Raw genomic sequence first — 10,524 nt, forward strand, 5'->3', positions numbered from 1 at the left:
CTAATTCTTCCATAAAATATCTGCTTTCAGGGTAACAGTGTAATACATCCTTCATGAGGCATCAGAAATAATACTAAGCACACCTTTCACCTGTTTTAGAATACAATAAAATTAATATATTTATGTTCCCAACACTACTATAGAGATTCTTAATGAGTATGGGGTTCAAGGATATCTATTGTCCCTAAAATTATCTGTTAAAGTTTGAGCATATGTTTATTTGTCTACAAAGAAGCTCCATGGCTTTCATTCATTTTCCAAAGAAGTCTATGAATCCAGAAGAATTAATATTGTAATGTTGAACTACTTGTAGTCTCCCATGCTTTTTTGTGCTTATAAAATTTTCTCCCCTGAGATTTCTTTCACAAATTCACTGTATTGAATGTCTACCATGAACCAGACCATGCACTAAGTGCTACCACATGCAGGATACTTTGAATTCCACAGAGAATAAGCCAACAGGGCTCTTTTTGTCCACTTTGCCAGCTCAGATTGCATCTTTTCTAGAAGTGAGAACCGAGTTATGCCTTTCATATGGATCCTTTGACACCTAGTAATTACCTCTGTCATTTTATAGTAAAAATATCTGTTCATGTGACTTCTTACTTACTACTAACAAAAATGTGGGCTCAAGGTAACTCATGTTCCCAGGGATTAATGCAGCTCCTGGTGTAGAATAAGAGTTCAATAAACATTTATTAACCTGAAAAGGGAAGAAGTTCAAGATTGATTTTTTTCCCCCCTATGAAATGGAAGCCACTGATCCATTCCCTACCAGATACATGAGACTATTTACAAAAGTCAAAACAAGACAAAAACTCTGTAAGACTCTATTCAGAATCAAGAGGAATTTTATAGTTAATTTGTCTTAGTACAAATCCCTGAGAACTGAATCAACAGCAAAAATATTAAGTATGATGGCACTGCTGACAAATGTGAACAGCTGCATGATAAGCTTTATCCTTGGGATCTCGTATCAGGAAAGGACCAAAGTTCCATGTTCCTGGTGAGGCACAAATAAGAATCCAGCCTGGGGCTCTCGGAAATGTCCTCTAGCTCTGTGGAGCAAGTCTTCTGCTTCCTCTTTCTTCTCACCTGCTTCAGAAGCCACACCCTCCACAGTGAGCAACTGTATTCTTCACAGGTGTACAGGAGTGATGCTTAAAACACCCATCAAGACGCTTTTCATTTTGTCATCTCCTTGTACTTTGTTTCTCCCCAGTGAGAATTACGCATTGCCTCCGGAAAAAAGAGAATTGTCATGGCTTAGAAAAGAGTCAATGCTCAGATTTCAACTTTCAAAATGAGTTTGTGAAATAGTTAAGTAGTAATAGCAGTGGGGACAAAAAGCAATTTTTGGGTTGCTTTTTAAAAGCGGTGGGGGGGATTCAAAAGGCAAATAGGGGAATAGGACATCATGTGTGTCCATTTAAGAAAATAAACATCATGCCAAAATTACTAAGCAAATCTAATCAATCCTTTAAATGCAATTCTAATTTATAGAAAATATAAAGGCTAACAGTAGAAAGGGAGCATTCTACAATACAACTGGCTTAATTCCTCAGATGTAACCAAAAAGTGGGATTGTTTCAGAATAAATTAGATTTTAAAACATGACTAAATATAATGCATGAACTCTGATTAAATCTTGGTTCTCAAGAATCAATTTTAAAATTCATATGGGAAAAATTTGAATACACAACTTAAATCAGATGATATTAACTAATTACTATTTTCTTCAGTGTGATAGCTGTATTGTTATAATCTAGACAAATGTTCTCATTCACGTGGGATATATGCTCAATATCAAAGTGGTTAGGTGTGAAAAATCTACAGTGTAATTTGAAGTGCTTCTTAAAGATTTTCTACTAAAGCAAATATGACAAAATATTAGCAATTGTTCAATCAAGATTAAGTGAATACAAGAATTATTCTATTCCGTTCTGCTGTGTACATTTTTCCAAATGCTTGAAGATTTCTTTTTAAAAAACAACAGTTGAAAAACAACAGATGACAGTCTAGACTCACCTCAAGATTGAATACTGGAATTGTCATGGTGAGAGGGCAGTAGCACAAGAAAAAAGTCAGCAGAGCCTCCAGGCCTTCAGTGCCCACATGATGATGAGAGTCAGCACTGAGATGCCCTACTTGGGCCAGGTGAACCCCTGTCAGTAGGCAGCACCCAGGGACCACAGGGAGACCCACCAATGCTCAGAATCAACCAACATTTGATGCCCGTGTTGATGAGTCACTGTTGCCATACTTATTGCCCTCAAGCAAGTGCATCTCACCAACAGATGCCTCCGTGTAGCCATCCATGGTCCAGTGAGGCCAATGCCCATCCATAGTTCAAAACCATCTTACCCTAAGAGATCCACCCTATCTGGAAAACCCAGTTTTCAAAGGCTCAGGACACTCATCATCTCCATCAAAAGAAAGATGAGGCCAAGCATAGTGGTGCACACCTGTGATCCAAGGACCTCTGGGGCTCAGACAGGATGATTGCCAGGATTTTGAGGCCAACCTGGGCTCCACAGTGAGTTCAGGCCCAGCATGGATTACATAACAAGATCCTGTTTCAGAAAAGAACAAAAGGGGGTGTGAAGAGGCTGGGAACATAGCTCAGTGGTGAAGACCCTGGGTTCAGTCCCCAGGACCACCCACAAAGGAAGGCTAGGGGCCTGCCTAGCATTCCTGGCCTCCCATACCTGAGCTAAATGGAACCATTTAGATGTTTCTCCTGGAGTCAGGACTCATTAAAACCTACCCAGGTGACAAGTAGAAATATTCAAACACCTTCCTAAAGGAAGATGGCACAGAAATGGCTCAAGAGCACACGTCACTTCTGACCAAACACCCTTTAGTTCCCAACCAATCTAGAATGACAGTAAAAGAAGCATGAGAGGAAGCAGAAACTACAGATAACATGGCCACCCTGAAAAGGAAACTGATCAGACAAACCTCCACATGGAAAAGTTACATTCCGTAGGTTCCAAGGCTCCCTTGCTTCTTGTTTTCTCAATGTCTATTTGTTCTCTGAATATGTGACTAAACTCAGAAAACAAACTGTTACCAATGGTTTCATCTATCCTCAGAATATCTTCCTGAGTATCATAAGGTAGCCAAAACAAGTATATAATTCCTACATCCTGGCATTTTGTAGCTCTGCTTGGAAAAAAATATTTTAAATTAAATGAGATAAATGAGTAGGAAATAGAATATACCATGTAATTATGTTAGTAACAAATCAAACGTATGTAACCCAAAGGTTGGTGGCCCTCGCCAGCCAATAGGTGCAGTAGGGCTGCATGCATATGAACATCAGATTCTCAGTGGCCTGGTGCCCCAGCCAGCCGGTCAGTCCAGAATTATAGTCTCACATAAAGTTCTCCTAAGACTCTCTACATGTAAAGGTGAATCAGCTTGCCCTTCCCAGGCTGCTGGCCTGTATCTCTGCATACTAGAGCCACTAACACACACCCTCCATCAGGCCTGAGAGTCGGGGTAGGATCCTGCCTGCTTTATACTGTCATGGAACGTTCGGTGCCCACCCTCCACCATGCTTTCTCTGCTGAACTGGATGGAGACTCTCCAGCACAACTGCCAAGCCCCTGTTAGCCCTAGTCACTGCCAAGAGGAAGAGAAGAATGGCCCCCTTTTCCTTCACAGATATGCTTTGGGTCCCAAAGCATGACAGAGTCTACCTGAGCATGTCATCTAGTTATGGCACCTGGGCCTGCCTCCAAGAGTGCTCAGGGACCTTGGCACTGCCCCTCTCTGGAGACCAGGCCTACTGCAGTCTCTGGCCAGCTAGTTGAACCTTCAGTGACTTCTCCCTTGAGAATTCAAATTGCTTTTCTGAAACATCATTGTAGCCAGAACTCCAAAAAGTATTAGTGAGACAGTGTATGTCTGACCCCACTTCTGAGCATGGTTTAAGCAGTCTTCACAGAAGTTCACTCGTTCCCAGGTAAGTCATCAGATGGAAATGCTCAGGTGGGAGAAAGGGTGTTACCCAGCTCCATATATCACAGATTCATGTCTCGCTCAGCTCCTGCCCAGATGAAATCTAAAATATAGATACACAGTGTATTTTATTTCTTATTCAAGAAAGAAACACTGCAGCTGTAAACAGTACCTACATTAAAAAAGAAGTATATAAACCATTCAGCACCGCCCCCATACCCAAGTCTATAATGGCTTCTGGGAGAAAATGTTTTTTCTATCTGCTACCTGAAGTTCTATGAATTTTACCCCTCGACTCTCTAAGCAGACATGAATGATACTTGAAGACATTGCAATAAGTGAAATAACCAATCACAAAAGGACAAATACTGTACTATTCCACATAGATAAGATACCCAGCATGGTCAAACTCAAGTTGCCAGGGGCAGCGGGAGGGGGAAACCAGGAGGTGTTGCTCAATGGGTATAGAGTTTCAGTCTTACAAAATAAAACAGCTCTGGAGATGGATGGCAGTGGGATGCTTGCACAACAATGTGAATGTGCTTAAGGCCGCAGCACACCTAAAAGTGCTTAACACGGTACATTTTGTGATGTTTATTTTATTACAATAATGAACAAACAATATATTTATGACCTCTTGGGGGAGTGGAAAGGAAATGGAACAGCAGCAGCAAAAGCAGAAATAGAGATTTGCCTGGAATCCCAAAAAAGCACCATCCACGGGCAAGGCTAAATGGAACATGAAAAAGGCTGAAGAAAAAGAGAAACAGATCTGATGTTCCTGGAATGGTGAATAGTAATAATTATTCTTCATAGGAACACCTCATGTCACTTTTGAAAACATGTCCACGAGTGACCTAACCTATCACCATGGCAAGTGTGGGAGGCAACAGTCAAGGCTCAGGCTCCAGGACTTCAGAGAGCAGTGCCTGCCCCTGCCCAAAGATGCCCGCAGCTTCTGTGTTTTCCAGTGAGAAGATTCCAGAGGGGAACTGACTAACCTACAGGTATTAACTAGAAAGAGCAGAGACTCCACCTATTTCCCAGAGCCCATTCCAAGTCCAGGATGACTTAAATCAGAATGAAACTGAAAAAGTCAAAAATAATTCCCTACCACATCAAAGAATGAAAGGATCCCTATTGTAGATGAAACTCCAAAGACAAAAGTATATAATTTGGAGGGTATATTTTAAACTTTACAGAATTCTCCCACCCCCGCCACTGACTAAAAAAGTAAGTAAAAACAGAATGTGGGGTGAGAAGTCATCTGACTCACCCATGAGGTGGTGGAGAAGAATCCGTAAGCAAACACCCTGCGTTTATTTCAAGTACTTGTCTCACTCTGCCAGTCTTGGCGGCCAGCCCTCTGTGTACGCTTCAGGGGCCCTCCTTTGGAGATGTGGCCAGAGACCTATTTTAGGACAGAAGAAGCCTAAGTCATGTGACCCATAAGCTAGAATTTAAAAGGACACACACAAAGGCCACATAAGCCATCGGGCCACCATGGTAGGTTGGGGTTACATGGGGGTTAAGCCTGATCTAGGCCTTCCTGAAACAGTGTGGTCTTTGCATGGTGCCCGTGTCCTGAGCTGTTCCAGGAAAAGCCAGCAAGAGAAAGCACATGGCCTCAGAGGTGAACCAGGGACACCCTCTGAGGTGCCAAGAATTTAATGGAGCAGCCAAACTTACACTGACAGGCGGGTCTGTGTGTACTGGAGAAACCCGTTCCACAGCTCGGATTCCTTGCTGGATTCGCCCACAAGGGAAGTGAGCTAATGATCAAGGCGTTTCACCTTCTGCCTTCATGGGTCATAAAATCAACTTGTCAAGCCTGGCTCAGAGAATAAATACATTTGCTCACCCAGATGTGGTTCTGTGGGGCCATGAGGCCTTTCATAGAGGGTGAGTTCCCAGACTTTCTGTGTGCCAGGAACAGGGCCAGTGGCCTGAGCCTGACAACTGATCTGGGCCATGGTCAAATCCACTGACAGGCAGCCCGGCATCTGCTCCACATGTGGGAGGTGTGATTCACCAACCACTCTCTCCCAGAGCCCTACCTTCTCGTGCAGGCCTAGGCATGCCTGGCCCACGGAGCCAAAGACACACTGCCCACACTTGTCCCTCCACCCTAGCACCCCTTGAGGTTTGTCCTTATCTCCAGCATAGCAGTCCCCTCCCCTGTAGACTCAATCTGATCCACTAGCAGCAGGTTCAGGAGAAAACCTACCCAGACTTCTCAGACCCAGCCTGAGCTGTTGTCAGAGGCTTCCAGGCTGGGTTGGATTCAATGTCTTCTGGACCCTGAGGCTTGCTCTGGCCCTTTAAATTAGAAGGCCCCACTCCCACCATGCCCAGCTGGTCCACTAGGGTGAGCCACAAACAGCACGTGTTCTAGCCAGTTCTGTTTACCCTGGACCTCCTATTTTTGCCCTCATCTCCCTGGTTCTCAGATTGCTGGCTCCACAACCCAGCCGCCACAGCTACTTCTGGCCCCTTCGCTTGGTGAACCTTGGACTTCCCTTTTTAGACCACAGCATCTTATGTGTTTCTGATTCAACTTGTTTCTGCAGTGCCAGCTCTCCTCTTGGTCTCAGGTGAGGACTCCATGGTTCAGCCAAACCTCTGGGTGCCCCCTCCACTGGAATCACTCCTCCAAGAGGCAATGAAAGAGTGGTTCCTGTGGTTGCTGCCTGGCATCTGGCCTTCAGTCCCACCCTACAGTTCCAGCACTTGGGCTTTCCTGGTCATGCCCCTGACTGCTGGCTCCTTCTGGGCCCTGCTCCTTGGAAGTCTCTCCTTCACCTGGGGCAGCTCTGTCCTTGGCTCAGCTTCTGAGTTCAAGCTGGCTTTGCGCAGGTTACCCCAAGCCCATGCCCTGCATTGTCTCACGGAGATCAGAACCAGCCAAGGAGACTGGAAGTCTTCTGAAAACTATGGGGACCAGAGAGGAGAGGGCAGTGCTGCCTCAGGCAGAGCTGGGGGACAGTGACACATTTCTACAAACTCTCCTGTCTGAAGATGTGGTGATTATTTATGAAGAGAAGCCTAATGGGGCAGCCGAAGTCAAGGCACTTGACTACTCTGAATTGGGAGAGTAGGGGTTATGTCCCAGGAGACCTCTCGGGCCAGCTCTCTTCAATCCAGATGATGCAAAACAAGGGCCTGTTCCCTTCACCTGCCTCTTCACCTCTCATGACCTTTTCTCTGAGGGCCCAGGGACTCAAAGATCATTTCCCTTCAAAGCTTAGCAGGCCGCTTGAATTTCTTTTCCAGAAGCTTTGAGGATAGATAGCTATGTGCTTAATAGGCATCCCCCATGGTAGAAAGGTGAGGAGCAAGGCTCTGGCACCTGAACCCCTGAGGGAACTCCAGCTCTGCCTCTGGTTGTTGGTGTGACCCTGGACAAGGGGCTTAACAGCTCTGTGCATGCTTCCTCGTCTCTCCAACTGAAGCTCTAATATCCCCCTACACTGTTGTGAGCATTATATGCATTAACTCACGTAAGAATAATGCCTAGTACGTACTGTGTGACAATGCTACCAGCTCTTATTATTTACTCTGTAAGAGGCCTTATTCTAAATATATTATATTCAATAATTCAGTCTTCCTAAGCAAAGTGAAATACAGAATGACAGTGTCATCATTCTATTTTAAAGTATTGTTAATGTTTATTATAAATGGAGACAAGAGGGTAATTCCCTCATTCTAATTTAAATTATCCTTAATATTTATAGTATAACCTCCATCAACAAAAGCTGAAATGCATGATCAAAATCCATCATAATTTCTGCTACTCCTAAGAATCCTGGCCTTAAATTTTATGTATAATTAATATTTATATCTGGTCAAACAATATATTATAATAGAGTAGCAAATGTCCCCATCAGAATACACTCATCTAGTGTGTGAAGATGATGAAAACAAAACACTGAGGGGACAGAAACTCCTGATGGTACCTGTCATATGGACACACACCTGTGTCATAGTATGTCATAATATGGACACAGCCCTGTCTGTATCTTTTGACTTACTATTAAATCATGAATGGTTTCCATGTGGCTGTACAGTGTATTCTTTGAAGTCACCCTTTCATCCTTTCAATGACCACAGAATAACCCATTTAGATGAATTACCATATTGAATTGACCTCATTATGGGGTAGTAGTAGCTTTTTACTGTCATAAAGGACTCAATAGTAAACATCTTAGCACAGGTGACTTTTTCTTTCTTCTAGATTATTTCTTAGGCTAATTTTCAAAGATAGAGTTACTAGGTCAAAGAGGCAAACTAAGACTTTTTAGAGCTGTCACTGCCACTATAATTCTTGCATTCCTCCAATACAACTACTACAGGATCTATCTGAGGGACTAAACACACCTGGGAAAAACAGAAAAAAGAAAAGAGCTAACACCTGCTAATATATGAGGCATTGTATGGCTTCAAGTTGCAACTTCAATGTGCTGCTGATCAACCTTGTCCAGATTAGTCATCATTGTTCGTATTCCTGCCATTTATGAAGATATTCACCAAGCAAAGCCCCAGAAGCTTTGCTCATTTGATCTTGTTCATTCCTCAGAACTATGCTCTGAAAAAGGTACTATCAGCTCCATTTCATACAGATGCTCAGGGAGAATAAGCCAGTGTCCCACAGATTATGAATGGAAGGATCCCAACTGAACACCTCATCTGGGTCCATGCACATGCTCTTTCTGCTCTGCTGCACTGACCCCACTTCCCATTTCTGCAGTGCAAACTGGGATTTTCATCTCTGCTCTGGATAGATGGGGAGGATGCTGGAGACGTGGTCAATCTGCAGCGCTTATCTGAAAAGGACTGATTGCTCCCGGCCTTCAACCTACAGGCTGTTTCTCCTTTCTTTCTTGCTAAAAAGTGTAATGTTAAAGGTGATTTTGTTTTGTGCACACACACTCTAAGAAGAGAGTTCCCTGTAAATAGAGGACTGGCCACCTATCAAAGATGCTGACCAAGGACTTATTCATTGTCCTTTGAAGCTAAGTATCTTTTAGAACAGTTCTTATCCAACCTAAACTCAGGGAGTGCTGCTATCCTTATGTTAAAGTAGTCTCACATGCAATTATATTTTCTGTTCTAACATTTACCAACTTTGTGAATATTTTACTATCTCAATTAAGTCATCTAATTTGGTCTATATTAAATCTAGCCCTTTGCCCAACTGCAAGGGACCTGTATTATTTTCTCTGCATATTTTTGAAATGTTATCTCTCAAATACTCTGAATTCATAAAATTCCCAATGTTTCCCAATGATGCCTCTGGGTCCTTGATATCTAGATCTCTTAGGACTACACAGGAAACAGACAAAACTGAGACTCCAGATGGAGAGGCTTATGGGAAGAAAGGAGCCTGCATCTGCTCAGACCAAGGAAACTAGGTTTGGTGGAATAAATTGGGAGTCACTGCTGGTTGTAGCAGGAGGAGATCATCTTGATGGCTCCATGTACTGAGTTCTGTAGTGTGTAGAACTAGGCTAATTGGTCATTTGTCAGGAATCTTTCAGATGCAACTGATAGAAATCTGACTTGGCTAGAGAAGAGTACGAATTATTGCCCCCAGCTGAAAATCCTAGGGATAGCTTTCAAGTCTTACCGGATAAAAGGGCTTACACGATATCACCAGGAAATTGTGCCCATTTCTTTGCTTTGCTTCCTATCTCCAGAGAGGTAATAAGATGGCTACCAAGAACTCCAGGCTTATTTTCCCACAGAAATTCTTATGATGAATTTCCTGGGCCGGAGATTTAGCTCAGCAGTGCTGTGCCAGCCTCACAAACACAAGGTCCTGAGCTTGATCCCCAGTACTGGAGGGCGGGGATTTCCTAACCGTCCTATCAAAAGTCCTAAGACTTGTAAATAGGGAGGGTGGAAGGAGTGAAGGGAGGGCAGGGGTATGGGGAAGAAATGAGAACCAAGACCTGTCATGTAAAGGTACAAGATCCCAATGATGAATGCAACTGTACTTCATACTTTTAAAGTACCAACAAACTCAATGAAAACAAAAAGCCCTAGAACTGCCTCTCAATTGTCCTGAATAGGCTCGTGTGAAGAGCATCTTTAGCTTGACCTCCAAAACCACTCCACTCTTCTCTTGGCTCTGTAGCTAGGAAATTGATCTGTGTAGGTCATATATGTGTGTTCTTTCCCCTAAATTTTTTGGGGGGTAGGAGTATTGTCAAGGGGAAGAATAGAGGAGGACTGGAGGAAGGGAGAAGCAAGACATCAGGAAGTTCTTTTCCCCCAATCCCTTTTGCCTGCTGAGATCACTCCCTCTACGACCTAGGTATGGAGCCAACACCTCTTCCATGTGTAGTCCACAAAACTCTACCATTACAATAATTCCTATACTTTGCTAACACCTCTGTGGAAGGGTTATTTGACAATCCAGTTTGCAAGAATCATCTGTTTCCAGGATTTTCACTGAAACACATAATATAAAACACATAATGTTTTTCATTGGACAGGCCTGAGTTACACGCCTGCCCCTGGGACAAAGGTCTGAAATCAGCTCCATCTAAACCTCAA

At 43.3% G+C, this 10,524-nt stretch overlaps 1 long non-coding RNA gene across 1 annotated transcript in view; it reads right to left on the bottom strand.

Annotated features, from left to right (window-relative positions):
• Window positions 1-873: 873 nt before the first annotated feature.
• The window catches only part of LOC104856091, a 58,045-nt gene continuing 48,394 nt past the window's right edge, over window positions 874-10,524 (bottom strand). Inside the window, exons 2-5 of the long non-coding RNA XR_778558.3 lie at window positions 5,243-5,377; window positions 3,705-4,069; window positions 2,029-2,573; window positions 874-1,239 (exon numbers count right to left, since the gene is read on the bottom strand). This is a non-coding gene — a long non-coding RNA (uncharacterized LOC104856091). The remainder of the gene's footprint in view (window positions 1,240-2,028; window positions 2,574-3,704; window positions 4,070-5,242; window positions 5,378-10,524) is intronic.

The sequence above is a fragment of the Fukomys damarensis genome, unplaced genomic scaffold (genome assembly GCF_012274545.1).
Source record: "Fukomys damarensis isolate Sample0158 unplaced genomic scaffold, DMR_v1.0_HiC HiC_scaffold_16, whole genome shotgun sequence".
Lineage (NCBI taxonomy): Eukaryota > Metazoa > Chordata > Mammalia > Rodentia > Bathyergidae > Fukomys > Fukomys damarensis.